The sequence below is a fragment of the Anguilla anguilla genome, chromosome 15 (genome assembly GCF_013347855.1).
Source record: "Anguilla anguilla isolate fAngAng1 chromosome 15, fAngAng1.pri, whole genome shotgun sequence".
In the NCBI taxonomy this organism is placed as follows: domain Eukaryota; kingdom Metazoa; phylum Chordata; class Actinopteri; order Anguilliformes; family Anguillidae; genus Anguilla; species Anguilla anguilla.
Window position 1 is genome coordinate 36281360 of NC_049215.1, and position 18871 is coordinate 36300230.

Here is an 18871-nt window from a genome sequence, read left to right on the forward strand (position 1 = left end):
CCAAGGCACTTGTAAAAGTGTTTAAAATAAACGAATAAAATAAAACCTTTCTTCCCGGTATCAGGAGATAAGGGCAGTGGTGCGTAAAATGTCAAAAACGGCCTAAGCAGTAGACTGAGAGTTATGTGGCCTGTCACTCCTGTGATACAGGCAGCGTGTGAAAAGGAAAACATTAAGAAGGCAGTTCAGTTGCTGGTTTTTGAACTGTTAATGACTGTGCCGGTGAATTATTTATGGGGGTAATTATTTATAGAGATACAGAGAATTTTCCCGGAGTGACAGTGAGCGGTGTTGTGATGATACTCTAGTGCTGCCCTGTGTGTGTGTGTGTGTGTGTGTGTGTGTGTGTGAGCCCAACGCAACAAGCAGTGTTCTGACAGTGCGTGTGTTCAATCTTATTATGTTCAACGTTATATTCAGCTGATATTGCTGCAGTTCAGTACATAGTAAAATGTCAATGTCATTAGTTACAAGTAAGATTATAATTATTAGTACTATTACTCAAAAACCCTTTGATAAAGATGACAAAAGAGAATGTTGTATAAAATAAACACTGGTAATGAGCTATATTGTATGAGAAAATAATTTTATACTAACACGATTGCTCAGAGAAACAGACTAAGTGCCACAGTTAATTATGCTTTGAAATAAATGCCAACAAAAATCAATGTGCATAAGTATGATATATATTTTCTTTTAGATCTCCTCCATCTTTGGGAACTGTACTGTGGCCTCCCATGGCTTCCTGTTTCACTGGGGTATAAAAATGAGGTAACACACACACACACGTGTAATCTTTTTGAGGTGACACACACGTGTAACGTCTTTCTGAGGTGACACATCTTTTTTTGAGCATACAGTATAGCTCATTACCTGTATTGTTTATATATTATTCAGCCTTCTATGCTCATCTTTGTCAAGGGTGTGAATAATTGCGGAAAGTGTTTTGTATGGGAGAAATAATGTATGGAGGACGGAGTGTGGCACAGTGGGTAAGGAACTGCGCTTGTAACCGAAAGGTCGTAGGTTCGATTCCCGGGTAAGGACACTGCCGTTGTACCCTTGAGCAAGGTACTTAACCTGCATTGCTTCAGTATATATCCAGCTGTATAAATGGATACAATGTGAAGTGCTATGTAAAAAGTTGTGTAAGTCGCTCTGGATAAGAGCGTCTGCTAAATGCCTGTAATGTAATGTAAAAATAACACTGCTCTCATTTCGCCTGAAGAACTGAGACAGCACCCTTCCGAAACGTGCAGCCGAACATCGAGAGTTTGACCCCACTGGGTCCTGCTCCGCTGTTTCATCCTGTCGCTTCCTGAGTCAGGACATTTACAATGCTAATTCCCCGCTCCTGCATAGCGGGAGGATTATGTGTCAGTGTGCATGCATACGGTATTATCATTAATGATGTGCGTTTGCAGCTCCGCTTCGCCAGGGCGGTAAACGGTCACATTTAGTCTTACCGCCGTGACCTCGTTCGCGGTCAGCGCAGCGGGGCGGTGTTGCGTTTGAAACCAGACGACAGGACGTGGGGCGAGGACATTTTTTGCGGTCGCACAGCTCTTGGTTGAATTGACGTTTTTTGTTTTTTTTTTAAGTCTCCCGTTCCCTGCGCTCTGGACTAATTGAAAGGTCACGCGGCGGAGAAAAGCACACTTATTATCGGGGATCAATGGCGGCCGTCTCCGTGTTGGCATAGGCATGGTAAATTGATCGGATGAATTAATAAAGCGCTGCGTGAAGTCGGGAAAGACACGGCATGGCCCGGTGGGCCAGGGATGATTGGCGGCACCCCGGTGTCCGGTGAGATCAGACTTTAGGAGCGAGGGAGTAACGCTTCGGTCGAGGAGGTAAGGGCCGGTAATTGGGCTCAGCGCAAATTCAATTCAGCACTACGATGGCGGTCTTTATCAAGACAAACGGTGATTCCTCACGAGGAGCACACTGAAACTGCGCATTAATTAACTTCTTATGGGAATATTAATGTGGTATTGATGATGGCCGTTTTCTTTCCCTGGTTCAGACTCGCCAGGCTGGATCTCGTGTGAGAGGCTCTTTCCTCTTTCCCCCGGGGGAATCAAGAGTAAACCCCATTTCTGGCAGGGCGAAGAAACTAGACATTTTTTTTTGTTTTATTCAAACAGGAAATGAACTTTGGCCCCAGAACTAATCCGTAAAGCTGAGCTGACAGGGATCTGTGTAGTGTCTTCCCGCTAAGTCAAGGACAGCTGCCCTAACGTCTTCCAGAAGCCCTGTGACGCTCTCTGCAGTCGACAGGGCTTTCCTTGTCTGGAGAAACAGCCCTGAGTGCAGTACTCCCGAATACAGCCCAGAAGATTCTCTGGAGAATATCCGGTGGTGACAGAATGAAGGATGGAGTGCCTTCGCAGATTAAAGTGCTCAAAAACACATCCAATAGCTTGTTCAAACTGTTTGTTGTCATAGTTTATGTTTTTAATATTATCTGAAAAAAATCAGCCTTTTTTTTCCTGATGGTGTTTCGATGATGGATACGTGTGTTTCAGATGCAGTGTGTGTGTAAGCCTGTTCAGTCATGAAAAACGCTCCGGTCTAAATCAGATTATTTCCCCTATGGTAGTTAGTCTGAGGCCACGTTCACAAATGAACAGTCCCCTAAATGAATTACCCCATGCGTCTGGAAAAAATAACGTTTTTTTTTGTGCGCATGCGTGTTCATCTCAGTCAGTAAGTGAACTTTCAGAAAGCTGAGTGAGGACGGGTAGACTTTCTGGGCCATCGTGGAATTTGATTCATCTCTGCTATGAAGACTCTCAATCATCAGTATTCTTTTCAACAGTGAAACTATGGGGAGCAATGCTTCATGAATAAATCCTCAGTCAATGAGATACCAAAAAAGCTTTGCTATTCAGTGTTCAAAGGAACACTGTCCATTACACCAGAGTTGTCCTTTCCTTGGAAAATGAATGGCCATAAAATTGCTTTGAAAGAATTATAATTTTAAAAAGCACAGGCACTCATCAACGCTGCTGCCATGAATGAATTGTTTACTCATGAATCGAACGTCTTTCCATATTAATTTCGTACGGGAACATGGAGGCGACGTGACCATAGAATTCATGCTCTTCTGCTCTGTGTGTGAGGGCTGTGGCACAAACGCATGGCCTTCTGCACCAGCCCATTATGCTGCCGTTTGTTTTCAGGAGGAAGAAATAATAATAAAACGGTGTGAGCTGATTACCAATGTTTATGCGGGCCTGCTGCTTCCTGTCCTTTAAAGGCAGGGTGCTTCTGAAAGGAATCGGTGTTTATCCCAGCTGGTGGCCAGGATGCAGCCTGCCTCTCTCAAGGAGCCGGTCTTTGTTCCCACGGCTGATTAATGCCAGTGATCTTTCAGGGATACCATCTCTTCCTGGGAACCGCAACCCGACCCGGGTGAATGGGCCTGGCACCCCCACCGCCGGGGGGGGGGGGGGGCGCGCTCTGTGGCATTTTCGGGGGGGTATTATCTGGCATATTAGCCGCGTCGCCTTGAAAGGGACAAGCCACCGCCGAGATGGAGAAAATCTGTTTTATTGACCCGGAGATTTTTTTTGGCCGCAGCGAGAGGAGAATAATCTTTATCGATTTTAGTTTTTTTTTTTTTTTTATGAGCTCGATATTTCATACTGTTCCTTCACATGAAAGAGAGGTGCCTGTGTGTGTGTGTGTGTGTGTGCGTGCCAGTCTGTGTGTGTGTGTGTGAGTGTGTGTGAGTGCATGTGTGTGTGTGTGTGTGTGTGAGTGAGTTAGTGAGTGTGTGTGAGTGTGTGTGTGTGCCAGTGTGTGTGAGAGTGTGTGAGTGTGTGTGAGTGTGTTTGTGTGTGTGTGGGTGAGTATGTGTGTGTGTGTGTGAGTGAGTGTGATGCTCTGGTGTCCGTCTCTATTAATCTCAGCCACAGTGGCATCGCTCTGTTCTCAGCGGAGCGAAATTTGACGGGCGCAAGCTTGATTTGTTGTTCCTCACCCCTTGAAATAGCGGGTGAACGCTCTTTCACTCTCAGATTGTCTCTGGTGACCCCAGAAATAAGTTCTTTGAAGTGTCAAATGAGGCTTGGAGCACCAAATGACTTCGTATTAGCACAACTGGAGCTCCTGCTCTCTGTAAATTCCAACGTGGTGAGGATGAAAATTTGTTTTGTGAGGAACAGTGTTCTCTAGTGCAGGATCTGGCTTTGTATGGTGATCACTCCATGCATAGGCACAGAGCTGGTCCTTAGGAAGGCCTCAAACTTTTCACCATTTTTAGCTTTCGGGCTGATTGTGATTTCCTTAAGCAGGCTGGTGTGATTCCTGGGAAGAGCTGAAGAGATGGTGGAAATAAAGCTTGCTGTAGAGTCGGACATTTTATATCACATCACTGGCATTTTAGTGGATGCTCATATCGAGAGTAACTTACACAACCTTTGCATTTTTACATAGCTTCCATTCATACAGATATTTTACTGAAGACATGCAGGTTAAACACCTTGCTCACAGGTGCAACAGCGGTGTCTTACCTGAGAACCAGACCTTCACCTTTTAAGATAAAATTCCCAGCTCTCCAGTATACTACAGGACCACCCACCCATTATATACTATACATCTACTGTCAGATGTTAAAGGGTGTTCTTAGTTGTGATCTTCACCACCCCAAGCTCAGATATTTCTTATACATACTGTTGATTTATTTTAACAATCCACAATTTTGACAATCCACAACTGACAATTAAGCGTTAGCCTGATTACTTCTCAAAGTGTAGCTCATCTGTCTTTCAAAATAGTAGGAGCGGATCTGAAGCAATTCAACTTTATGAATTGTGATAAAAGCTTATGCCAAGGGTTTGAAGGGAAACAAAAACAACTTTCAGCTCTATAACAACAACAAAACAGCATTGTATGAACTATTTGGTCACACTTTATTTTGCAATGCCCTGGTTAATAGGCACATCCCCTATAAAATATGAAGTATAAAGTAAGCACCTTCAGGTTAAATGGTAAAATGGTAAATGGACTGCATTTATATAGCGCTTTTATCCAAAGCACTTTACAATTGATGCCTCTCATTCGCCAGAGCAGTTAGGGGTTAGGTGTCTTGCTCAAGGACACTTCGACACGCCCAGGGCGGGGTTTGAACCGGCAACCCTCCGACTTCCAGACAATCAGTCTTACCTCCTGAGCTATGTCGCCCACATAGGTTAATTATGTGTAACTACCTTATCTCTTATCTCAACAAAAAAAAAACACTGACTTGTTTCAGAGGTTATTTGAGGTGAGTGGATCCTGTGGGGGGTTTAAATGAAGTCAGATGCTGAATGCCAGTGCTCTCACGGGTGTCACAGGACAGAGCAGTACGTAAGTCTGGATACAGAGGAGGAATGATTTAACAATGGCTGAGATGCACTTTAGTGTTGGACATGTGGCAGGACATGGTTCACATACCCGCCGATACGGAGTATTCTAACCCCTTGTGGCTCCCGATAATCTCGGGGTGAAAATGGGAAACGTAAAGACGTCTGAGCCGCAGTCCTGTGTGGGTTAGGGACGGCTCGCCGCCGGCTGATCCGCAGTCCTGTGTGGGTTAGCGACGGCTCGCCGCCGGCTGATCCGCGGTCCTGTGTGGGTTAGCGACGGCTCGCCGCCGGCTGATCCGCAGTCCTGTGTGGGTTAGGGACGGCTCGCCGCCGGCTGATCCGCAGTCCTGTGTGGGTTAGGGACGGCTCGCCGCCGGCTGATCCGCAGTCCTGTGTGGGTTAGCGACGGCTCGCCGCCGGCTGATCCGCAGTCCTGTGTGGGTTAGCGACGGCTCGCCGCCGGCTGATCCGCAGTCCTGTGTGGGTTAGCGACGGCTCGCCGCCGGCTGATCCGCAGTCCTGTGTGGGTTAGCGACGGCTCGCCGGCGGCTGATCCGCAGTCCTGTGTGGGTTAGCGACGGCTCGCCGCCGGCTGATCCGCAGTCCTGTGTGGGTTAGAGACGGCTCGCCGCCGGCTGATCCGCAGTCCTGTGTGGGTTAGCGACGGCTCGCCGCCGGCTGGTCCGCAGTCCTGTGTGGGTTAGCGACGGCTCGCCGGCGGCTGATCCGCAGTCCTGTGTGGGTTAGCGACGGCTCGCCGCCGGCTGATCCGCAGTCCTGTGTGGGTTAGGGACGGCTCGCCGGCGGCTGATCCGCAGTCCTGTGTGGGTTAGGGACGGCTCGCCGCCGGCTGATCCACAGTCCTGTGTGGGTTAGGGACGGCTCGCCGGCGGCTGATCCGCAGTCCTGTGTGGGTTAGGGACGGCTCGGCGCCGGCTGATCCGCAGTCCTGTGTGGGTTAGCGACGGCTCGCCGCCGGCTGATCCGCAGTCCTGTGTGGGTTAGCGACGGCTCGCCGCCGGCTGATCCGCGGTCCTGTGTGGGTTAGGGACGGCTCGCCGCCGGCTGATCCGCGGTCCTGTGTGGGTTAGGGACGGCTCGCCGCCGGCTGATCCGCAGTCCTGTGTGGGTTAGCGACGGCTCGCCGCCGGCTGGACTCGCGCACTTTTCTGCGCTCTTTACTTCAGCGAGCGGGTCTCAGTTCTGCTGAGCGTCAGACGGGCGAAAGAGAGGGATTCCCCGGGGAAATGAGGCCCGTGCCCGCTGCGTACGCCTCGCTGCTGGTCCTGAGGACCGCGCGGGCCCAGTGAGGATTACAGAGGAGTCATTATGGGTCGGCCACCCGCGGAAAAAAACAGCAGCAAATTTCAGAAAAACAAAAACAAGGAGAAAAATAAATTACCCATGAATCAGTGGTGCGGTTAATCATTGCACACAGCAGTAATCTTATCGAGGCCCCGTGTTACTAGTACATTACGCTGCTACTCCTGATTACACCTCTTTTCAGAAGTTGCAATGTTAGAGAACGCGAGTGCTTCCAGTGACTTACTGTGTACGTGGATTTTATTGCACTTCAATGTTATTACACTTTTGTGAGCCCATGTATAAATATAGAACCCACATATTTTTACCTGATGAGTTTTTATCACAGTTGCCGTCTAAAATATAATTATGGTGTTGCCTTTCAAAAAGTTAAATATTCCACACAGTGGGGATTCTTCAGAGCTGCATCTCAATATGGAAATTGCATTACAGGACAGTTTGTTTCCCTCTGGGAAATTATATTCCAGTCGTTAAGAAGCGCTGTGAGTAGCTCTGCAGTGATCCGCAGCCCTGTTCCTGCCAACCGAAGGCGTGCTTTAGTCTGCTCACCTTGGGTTAATAAGGGGGAAATCCCATAATGCTCTCTGCTCTGTGCCAGGGGGCTGGACGGCGCGTAGGCCGAGGTGTTTGACTCAGCGCAGGCAGTCACTGATTAACACCTTCACACTCCACCTCTGTGCTGCGCTGCGTGGTGAGGACCGACCGTGTCCTCCGTCTGTGTGTGTGTACTCACGTATGTGTGTGCGTGTGTGTGTGTGTGTGTGCGCGTGTGTGTGTGTACACGTGTGCGTGTGCGAGTGTGTGTGTGTGTGCTATTTATAAGATCTCTCCCCTTTTTTAATATGTTGCGTTTGTGTTGGGATGCCAGTGAGCCCTGGTGTGGAGCTGGGCTCAGTGTCAGCCGCTGTGTGCGGTAAGTTTAATAATGTGGGGTGAGAGGAAGGGCCCCGGGGTGTGAATGAGCAGGGGCGGACCGTGGGCTTGCTGACCTTCCACACGCTCCGCACACTGGGTCTTCTCCCCCCCCGCCCCGTGTGCTCATCTCCTTCTGCTCCCCCTCCTGCCCTGTGTGCTCATCTCCTTCTGCTCCCCCCCCGCCCTGTGTGCTCATCTCCTTCTGCTCCCCCTCCTGCCCCGTGTGCTCATGTCCTTCTGCTCCCCCTCCTGCCCTGTGTGCTCATCTCCTTCTGCTCCCCCTCCTGCCCTGTGTGCTCATCTCCTTCTGCTCCCCCTCCTGCCCTGTGTGCTCATCTCCTTCTGCTCCCCCTCCTGCCCTGTGTGCTCATCTCCTTCTGCTCCCCCTCCTGCCCTGTGTGCTCATCTCCTTCTGCTCCCCCTCCTGCCCCGTGTGCTCATGTCCTTCTGGTTTGGGGATTGGCCACCTGTGACCTGCAGTCTGAACCTCACTCAAAATTTAATAAAATGAGTCTCTCTTTCTCTCTCTCTCCCTTGTTTTTTCCTCTCTCTGTCTCTTCCCTGCTCTCTCACCCTCTCTCTCTCTCCCTCTCTCCCCATAGCTCTATTAATTGTTGTTACTGTATTTCTTTTATGTGAAACTTTATTTATCTCTCCCTTGCTTTGGTGAGCACGAGTGTGGCTGACTCTGTTCTTCCTGGGTGTGCTACCTCACTGGGTCTGGGATTGAGCCAGTTTCTGATCCCCAGTTGGTGCTGATGGGCTGTAGCTTGGCAGCTTTGGAGGATAGTTTTCACAGTAATGCACCGAGAGAATTTCTTATTTTCAAATTTCTTAGCAATTTCAGCCAAAACTCAGGGTTCCACTTGAGAATTAATTTGAAGTTATCAAAGCCATTGGTGTAAAAAAAAAAAAAAGAAGCAATTTTTACAGACTGTAACTCTAAAGGTCTCAAGTGTGGTCGGGGTTTGTCTGCCCCAGAAATACCACTGCTACCCGAAATCTAAGGCCGGAACCGTCTTTTTCTTCACCTGTAAACGGGTGAAAGATTTCACAGTCTGAGCTGTGAGCTTGTCCTCGTGTGGACGCTGGCCCCTGTTCTGCGTGAAAGGAAGTGTGAGCAAGTGCACAGCCCTGCTCCAAGTCTATCTGAGCCAGTAGCCTCTCAGGAATGAACACCAATGGGAGGACTCCATTTGACATTTTAAAAATAAGTATTGATGACATTGATAATACTTGATCCTATCAATCCAGAAACACTGTAAATAATGTTTTTTTAAAATATAAATAAAAAAATAAGAAACTGTAGAGAGAGAGAAATTTTCTGAAAATAATCTAAATTATTTGCCAGTAGGGTAATAAGGGCTTCTATCCGACTTTGAGATTATAATTTGCATTAAGAGTTCTGTCTTTGTCGTGCATATTTGGGGCCCCTGTCTGTCCGCCCCGAATCAGTGCGGCTGTTCCCCGCTTTAGCGCCCCCTGTGTGTAGCGGGGGGGCTGGCGGTCAGAAAGCAGCTTTGGGTGATGTCTCTGAGGGCCTAGGAGCTCTTTTCTGCCTGGGCTCTGCCTCTGCTCTTCAGTCTGTACTGTGTGGCACGCCCGTGTTTTCGATAGTGAGCTGACTGAACCGCTCCTCAAAATCGATCTCCCCCCCTCAGGGGGGCGGCCCAGAGCACAGCGGACAGAGGCTCCGCTGATTGACAGCTGTTCTCCGAGCGCAGAGGCGCTGGCCCGAAAACTTCTTTTCCAAATTATGATGATAAAAAAATGTAAACAAGCCTGCTCTCAAACCAGTAATGCACAGAGCAACTGAGTAGAGAGACTTCTGTGCAAACGAAGAATGCAGAACCCCAGCTCGTCTGCCTGGTTTATTAAACCACGGCTCAAAAGCTGGCATGTTTTTGGAGATAAACTCCTGTCAAAGCTTCGAAGTAGATTGAGCACAATAGCTTAAAAACACGCACCAGGTTCGAAGAAATCAGTAAACCCATTTGGAAACACCTCTAACTCTAACCCTAACACATTCTGGACAACACAATGGCCACGATTAAGACGTTAAACACACTCATTAATCATTGACTTCTATTGGGAAATATTTCACAGTTGACCATGTCAGACCAGGGTAGACTGGTCAGATGCTATATGAAAGCAATGAATTAAATGCAATTAATTATTAATTCTTATTAGATGTGTCCTTCGTGAAGGACGCTGCAGCCTAAATTCCATATTACTGTATAGACACTGGCGACAGCAAGAGAGGCTAAAAGGAATCTGAATTTCGGCTTTAAGATCCCCGGTCTGTTGGCCAGATATGCAGACTGAAGTGCAGACGGTGGGTTTGTCGATGCGTTTGTTAGGGAGCAACTGGCTGCGATAACACAGCAACATGGCGACTCCAGGGCCTTGGGTTTTTCAAGGCAAGCGATAAATTGACAGCTTAACATCACACTATATTTTATTTCCCTTTTTGTGGCGAATGCACTTGAAAAAATCCGCCGTGTGCCCAAGGACTTTATATTTTTTTCTTGCTGGGACAAGAATCTTTATTCAGAAGTCTGGATAGAGCTGGATTGGCGAGGGTTAGATGAGGTCTTAACTACCGCTGATATCTCAGAGGTGGGTGGTGCACTGATACGCACAAACCAGTCAGTTATTTTCTTGAAAAGAAAAACAGAATGTTTATTGCCTTCTCAGTCCTAAGATGTCCTCTGCCGCAGCATCCCCCTTCATGTTCTCGCTGTGCGGAACGCGGCGCACACCCAGATGTGACACCCTGTCATACAGACTGCTATTTCTGAAATTCCGTCTTTCGACTGCAAGGCTGCAATGTTGGCAAGCCCTTCGAAAAACAGCCCTGAAAAGACAGGGAAAAAGCCGACTCGGCCCTTTTAAACATCTGCGGCACAGTGAGGGAAAATTAAACCCAGACTCCTCACCAGCTCAGTGCCGGGACTGGCCTTGTAACGCGGAAACTCTGTCTGGGGCCCAGAAGACTCCCAACGCCTACCTCAGCGCTACCAAACTATCAATCTGATAGCCGTAAATGTGACTAATGTGTCACCGATCTGAGGCTCTCACAAATCACAGTGTTTTCTAAGACTTCCGCACGACATAAATTTACTTCTGTGGGTGCGTAACGCAAGTAGACTTTTGTAGTTTTCACAGAAGCTGTCAGAATTCCTTACAAAGAATTCTGGGTAAGAGGATATGTACACAGATTGAGCTCTATAAATAGACATGCTTTTATCTTGATTTGGCTCTGTACTCCACAATTTTAGATTTGTAATCAAACAATTCACGCGTGGTTAAAGTGCAGATTCTCAGCTTTTATTTAATGGTATTTTTATACACTTTGGTTTCACTGTGTAGAAACGACAGCACTTTTTATACATAGCGCTGCCCCTCTCGCCCCCCCCCCCCCCCATTTCTGGGCAGCACATTATGGAGCTCACCGTAAGTATAAAACAACGCTGTTCCTCCCACAGAAAGGAGCTTCTTATGAGCATTGTGGCGTGTGAATTGGAGCTGGGTACTGAGGGGAATTGGGGTGATGAATGGACCAGAGGGCTGTCCCCACACCTGAGCTCCTCCATCCCTCTCCACCATCCTGCTCCACCATCCCGCTCCGCCATCCCACTCCCCCATCCCGCTCCCCCATCCCGCTCCCCCATCCTGCTCCCCCATCCCGCTCCGCCATCCTGATCCACCATCCTGCTCCGCCATCCTGATCCACCATCCCGCTCCCCATCCCGCTCCGCCATCCCGCTCCCCCATCCCGCTCCCCCATCTCGCTCGGCCATCCCGATCCACCATCCCGCTCCGCCATCCTGATCCACCATCCCGCTCCCCCATCCCGCTCCGTCATCCTGATCCACCATCCCGCTCCCTCATCCTGCTCCCCCATCCCGCTCCACCATCCTGCACAGCCCCCAGTACCAAGCAGAGCCTCCTGAATGGGGCTTCATCGTTAGCAGGAGACGTGCGCAAGCTTCAGAGAGAGAGAGAGAGAGAGAGACCGTCTCTGAGCCTCGGGCGCCCGCTCCTCCCACAGAAACGAGCGGATCGATGAGTCACTCATTCCCTCACAGTGGCTGTGGCATTTTCCCCAGCGGAGCTGTCCATTAGCACGACGAGCTGCCCCATTAAGGTGTCTGCTATGCAAATGCTATCTCTCTTAGCGCTGGGCTCTCTCCTGCCGTTTGAAGGAATGAGAACTAAAATATTTTTTAAATACAGTCTTATTATTGCTCAGCCGAGCATTGCATTGATGTGTCCTCCCGGTGTGGGAAGGGACACGAAGCAGACTACGCAGAGACATCCACAGGAACATGTGGAAGTTACGCAGAATCACACCGTCCTCTTTGTACAGATGCATTCATTGCCTTTATGAGCTGGCTGTGGTCTGCTGTGCTATGAGTCTTCTCTGTGGTAATGCCTTGTAAATACGAATTGCCTTTTTAAAGTGCGTTCTGCCATCTGTTGCCTTGGTTTTGCACATTAAGTACATTCTGTCAGAGATAATTTAATCATTTGAACACGCAGTGGATCATTTCTCCAGGTGGACAATCCTTTGATGTCTCTCCCCAACTGCAGTGTTGTTTACCAGTTAGTCAGTGATATGGACCTCCAATTAACATGCAGAAGCATGAAGTCATAAACTGTGAGTGCGTGTGTCCTCAGGAGACGTGGAAATCACTGCCACTCCCTCAGATTCAGGGCCAGAATAATTACAAACTGAACTGCGCTCATTTTTAAGCACCAAGTTACTTTGGTACTATGACAGATGACACAGTTGTTATGTACCTAATGGAACACCACGTAATTGGAGATGGATAATCATTTACTCATGACTGTGTTTTTTTTTCTTCAGCTTTTTTTCAATGGAAAAAAATGTTCTGGCTTAAAAATCTCTGGCTCAAAATTGCCTGAGATCACACAGTCATGGGGGGAAAAAACATTCAGAAGTTCCAGCACTTGATTTATTGTCAAAAGTAATCGGCGAAGGACTGACGACACTTTCAGTTTTCAACTGGACTTCAGAAGGAAAACAGACTACTGTCTAAATGATGAGTGACCTGCACAACATCTTTACATGATTTTACTGCCATTTTTCGATGTTGTTTCAATTATAATGCAGAAGGATGCGCCATGTTCTTTTGATGACACCCCTTGTCCATCCATCATCTATACCCGCTTATCCTAGTCAGGGTCATGGGGGTACCCAAATATGCCACATATTTACGACACATAGCCAAACAATTCCTCAAACTGTGCTGTCATATATTTTACATTAGGAGAAAAAAAATCCATTTGAAATGCCTAAATGGATTCTATCCTCCACACAAAATAAAAGAACGAAAGATTCTGTGAGGCAGGTTGGCTGTAGCCGGTGGTGCCAGTAGCGCAGCCATATTGGGGCCGTTTTGTGAGGCTCTTGTTTCAGGGTCGGAGGGTCGTGGCGGTGTGGAGAATATGAGCTTCACCGCCGGACAGGGGCAGCAGGTTATCACGGCCTGTTTAATTTCATATTCGCGTTCACGAGCCCTCCCGCCAGCTTCCTGAGCTGAGAGCCGCTTTTACCCGCGCTGTGCCCTCAGATCGCCTCGAACCGGGGGCTGAGTGTCCCAACGCTCTTTCAGCAGAGGCAGTGAAATGACGGTAACACCAAAGGTGGGCTGTCTCGTGTTTTTGGGGCTTGGATTTTTTTGGGCAGCGTGGAAAGAGAGTGTCTGGGTGTATTGGTTTACATGTTTGGGAAGTTGAAGAAAGTAGGGATTTGATTTGATTGGGTGCCATGTTTTTTTGAAATGTTGCATTCAGTTGTTGACAGAAGCAGTATTTTTTTCCTTGCGCTTTGGATGTTGTTCAGTTTAAAATTACCTTGTGGGACAATTTAATCTATTATACCCATGGAGTGGTCCCAATTTTATTTTGTTCTCAACTGGTCACCGTAATTATGATTAATCCACACCCAACTAAATAAAATTTTAAAATTAATTTTTTTTCTGACTTGTCTCTTTGTAAGGTACGTGGATATACCTGGCGATGGTATTGCGGTATAGGGGAGTGGACTGTGACCCCAGTGTTATAGACACGATTCCCTGGAGGGCCCAACCTTCATACCCCTGGACCAGGTATTCAACCTGAACTGCTCCATTAAATATTCACCGGTATAAATCGAGTGTGTGCCAGCTATATGCGCCACTCACTCTCAACTAGTGTGTCCGCTAAATACATTGGTATTGTGAGAGTACGGAAAATGTCAAAAAGACAACACTTTAATTAATGAAGTGGGTTTAGCTTTTCTCCAAGAAATAATAAATGATCCTCTTTGCCATTGATCGTCATCAGTCTGTGGAAGTGGGTGGGGTGGGTATAAGTTTTGTACTCTCATGAGTAGGGTTGGTACAAATTTTGTACTCAGGAGTAGGCAGGAGTAGGGTGGGTATGAGTTTTGTACTCTCAGGAGTAGGGTGGGTATAAGTTTTGTACTTTCAGGAGTAGGGTGTGTATAAGTCTACTTCTGTGTTTTTGGGGTCACTCTTACATTAAGCTCCTCCCAGCGATGCACCAGGTTGCAGGTTGCTTCACACTTCAGCCCAGCTAATAAAAAAGGGCACAATGGGTGCTTCAGAGCTGGAACAGTTAAAGATGCATTTGGAAGGTTACAGATCACTTCCCTGGGACTAACCCAAAATAAGGAGCCCTCTGAGCTCAGTAACCCGACACCTTTAATAAAACGGGGTGACTGACATTTCCACATCTTACACAGGTGTCTTCAAAGCTTTGATTATCGTTGACCTTTTTGTAGTTCTGCACATCAAAACATCTTAGTCGCCTTCACATCCTCGCAGAAGGATAGACTTAGGATTCCGGAAAGCGCCGCTCGTTGAGTTTCATTTCCTCGCCACTAATGAGAAACGAATCTCTCGAGGGCCTTGATGCAGCCTCTCCAGCATTTACCCCCCCCCCCACCCCCCCCGCCACCGGCCCCCCACACTAAAACAAGGAAGTGTCTAAATCAAGATTTCCCTGAAGCGACATAAGCCCAGAGATGAGGTAGGTGTGTGTTTTGTAATTTTACTGAGTGATTCCATCCCAGTTTCATAATATTTGCCCCTGTGCTGGGGCGTGTTGCCAGAAAAATGAATTTGATGACATAGTGCCGTGTGCTGATAGAATACGAAAAAAAGGCATGATTCAGAATCATAAAGCAAGCGAACGGAATAAAGCTGTCCGTCCGCACGCCCGTCTTAAAAAGCACGTAAATCAAAGGCAAAGGCACAAAGCACAATTTGAGTAATGGCGCTTCAAAGTGCTCAATCTCGGCAAACAAAAGGCTCGCCGTCCTCTGCCCGCTGCTATTCTTTGGAGAAGAAGTGAAGAAGAATGGGCACGGCCGGGAATTGTGAAGCACAAAGAGCTATATGATGAGGAAACGTTTTCCTCCGAAACCATCGACTGACTTCTGAAAAGAGTGTCTCTACTGTACAATGTGTCCCCATTAGCGGAGTCTGTGTCTGTGGAGATAACCGTCGGAGAAAATAAAAGGCCTAACTTGTGTTCTTTATGAATTGCAGCCATTGCCCGTATTGGCCCGGGAGCTGTTACAGATGAAAGCCTGTCTTTGTGTTGAGCGAAGCACTCGCTAAGCACTGCTGTTTAAGAGACCGAGGGGTTTTACGGTGATGGCTGAATCCTGGAGCCAGCCATGTGATAGACGGTTCCGCAGATACCTGGATAAATGCATCAGAAGATCTGCAGGTGGCGTTAAAATGGTACGTGACACTGGAGGTCCGCACCGGGCTCGGAACGTGGCACGAGCCGGCCTGTGCCTGACATATTTACGGCCCGAACAGAACCAGCCCGACAAGCTCCGGCCAAATTTAAAGCCCGAAACCGATAAAGGCCAGTTACAGAAATAATAAGCCGACAGCACCATACAGCGCCGTACAGCACCATACAGCACCGTAAAGCACCATACAGCGCCATACAGCACCGTACAGCACCGTACAGCACCGTAAAGCACCATACAGCACCATACAGCACCTTACAGCACCATACAGCGCCATACAGCACCGTACAGCACCATACAGCGCCGTACAGCACCATACAGCACCGTAAAGCACCATACAGCACCGTACAGCACCATACAGCACCATACAGCGCCGTACAGCACCATACAGCACCGTAAAGCACCATACAGCACCGTACAGCACCATACAGCACCATAAAGCACCGTACAGCACCATACAGCACCGTACAGCACCGTACAGCACCATACAGCACCATACAGCGCCGTACAGCACCATACAGCGCCATACAGCACCTTACAGCACCATACAGCGCCGTACAGCTCCGTACAGTGCCATACAGCACCATACAGCACCGTACAGCGCCGTACAGCACCGTACAGCGCCATACAGCGCCGTACAGCACCATACAGCACCATACAGCACCGTACAGCGCCATACAGCACCGTACAGCACCATACAGCGCCATACAGCACCATACAGCACCGTACAGCGCCGTACAGCACCATACAGCACCGTACAGCACCATACAGCACCGTACAGCACCGTACAGCACCATACAGTGCCATACAGCACCGTACAGCACAATACAGCAAGGTACAGCACCATACAGCACCGTACAGCACCATACAGCACCATACAGCACCGTACAGCGCCATACAGCACCATACAGCACCCTACAGCGCCATACAGCACCGTACAGCACCATACAGCACCGTACAGCACCATACAGCGCCGTATAGCACCATACAGCGCCGTACAGCGCCATACAGCGCCGTACAGCACCATACAGCACCATACAGCACCGTACAGCACCATACAGCACCATACAGCACCATACAGCACAAGAGAAAATGCAGTATTTCCTGCAGGAAAGCTGCTGGTGACGGCCCACGCAACTTTGCGGTGCACCCTTGAATCTTTGAGATGGGGCAAAGCTTCCGGTTTTTGTAGTGGGCCCTTATGCTCACCTGGTGATGTAACAGCCGTATTTGAGCTTTCAAGCTTTATTATGGTACGTTTTTCCTTCTGTAAACGAGTGAGGTTAAAAAAAAGCTCCCCAGTCGAAAGAAAAGCACTCAAACGGTGGCAAGAAAAACTTTCCTGATGGGAAGAAATCTTGGGAGGAACCCTGAATTGGAGCCTTTTCCTCATGTAAAGAGATGCACACATACATAGGCTACACTTTCCAGGTGGCAGATAATCACTGTTGTGGTAGAAGGGTTCAATTTCACCTTAAACATTTTCAGTTTCTGGACGAATTGACTTCAGCTTCCAAGTATGATACCATTTCATCATTATCATCAATATAGTAAATAAATCTTTTTTTAATGACTTTTCCATAGAAGTATAAATGACAGATTAATGTAACCTCTTTTATTCAACTGTATAAGTTAGTATGAAGCTTACATCTCATAGTGCCAGGGTCTGGAAAACCAAAGGCCTGAAATGTATGAGTTTGATGAAGACCATGTATCTCATTTTGTGGTGTTACTGTAAACACCACTTGGCTGCAGCGTGCATTGTGGGTATTCCTAACCTTAAACCTGGTCTCTGCAATAATTGTATAGAGTGCCGTGGAAAAGTATTTGACCCCTTTAAACTAAATGTAAAGAGATTTCACTTTGTCTGAAAATATGAAACCATTCAGTGTGACAAATATGAAATAATAGAGGAAGTCAGGAAGGGGGCAAATACTTTTCCATGATACTCTATACAATTATTGCAGAGATCAGGTTTAAGGTTAGGAATACAGAACTCCTGCCTCTACTGTAATATAAGTATTAGGATTGAGGCAGGATTTGGGTTGTTCCGGAGCTAGACTTATGGTCAGGAAAACGGCAAGCTTTAGGGTTGAGGTAAGAAGAGGATTATGTTTAAGAGCTAGGTAAAGGGTCAAGACGAGAGTTGGTCCCTAATTTAGATATCCAGATGTTTTCAGTATTTGGGGCCTAAGATAACCACATATATTTTGATAATTTTTCTGTATAATAGCTGGGATTTAGCTTTGGGTGAAGAATACGGTTTCTATTAGGATTATAATGTTAGGGTGAGCTCTAAGGTTAGTTTTGGTTTTCGGATAAACAACACTATATACTGTAGCTTTGTGTATGTTGAAATTTTAAACATATAATTCATAATAAATGACTTCAACTCTATGTCCAAATTCAACTCCAATATTTTATTTTTCCTTTGCCTTTTGTGGTTCAGGCATAGATAGTCCTCTAGGAAGCAACAATGCTTTTTTTGGCTTCCTACACTTCAGAAAGGCTAGATCCAGTAACTTTCCATTGATAAAAAAAAATACCCAGACTATGTCTTCTGTAAACATTGAGAACAACTGTTCTGCGTCGCGTTGTTTTTCATAATCTCCCGCCTTCTCTGTGTTGCTTGAGCCTCTGATTTGTGTCCTCTCTGAACCAGGTGACAAGTCATTCCAGCGTCCAGCTACTCGGCAGAGCTGTGTGATCTGTGCTGTGGGGCTGCCCGGATTGTTCCGTTAAGAAAAAAATGCAAGAAAGCGCTTGGAAAAATCACACCTTGGAAAAATGGAGATAAGCTCCAGTGTGTTGCAGCGACCTTAAAATGGGCAAACTGAAATCTTACTGGGGAAACCTGAACAGTCTCAGCAAGGGACCAAAGCAAAAAATAGCCAGAAATGTCTGGCAATAGTGTTCACACATTTGATAGGTAGGGTTTCAGAACGCTTTCTGATCAGTAGGGGAAACTATAAATAATAGGAAAGTAATAAGTGATAAATTATGATATTGTTGTAATAGACAACGAATGAGATGAAACACATTGTATTCATGATAATTATTCATATTAAATGTATACAAGACATTTTTGCTGAAAAACCTGTTTAACTGATAATGAGAAAAATACATAATACTATAGTTAGGGTCAATAAAGTGTTTTCATGTATGAATTCAAAATGCCTTTTATTGGTACTGATGCAAAGGCAATCATGTTTATAATATAGCAGTGGTGAAATAAATGAATTATGATGTGTTTAAAGAATTTTATGATCAATAAAGAGTTTTCATGTATAAATTCAAAATGCCTTTTATTGGTACTGATGCATAGGGAATCATGTTTATAATACAGCTGTGGTTAAATAAATGAATTATGATGTGTTTAAAGAATTTTATGATCAATAATGTGTTTTCATGGAAAATGGGAAAATACATAAGACTATAGTCTTATGTCCAAAATGGGGTGAAAAGTGGCACCTATTCCAAA

At 46.9% G+C, this 18871-nt stretch overlaps 1 long non-coding RNA gene across 1 annotated transcript in view; it reads left to right on the plus strand.

The window, feature by feature from the left end:
- The window catches only part of LOC118213894, a 54696-nt gene extending 36193 nt beyond the window's left edge, over nt 1–18503 (plus strand). Inside the window, exons 2-4 of the long non-coding RNA XR_004762536.1 lie at nt 13621–13729; nt 15176–15373; nt 18053–18503. This is a non-coding gene — a long non-coding RNA (uncharacterized LOC118213894). The remainder of the gene's footprint in view (nt 1–13620; nt 13730–15175; nt 15374–18052) is intronic.
- Nucleotides 18504–18871: the final 368 nt, after the last annotated feature.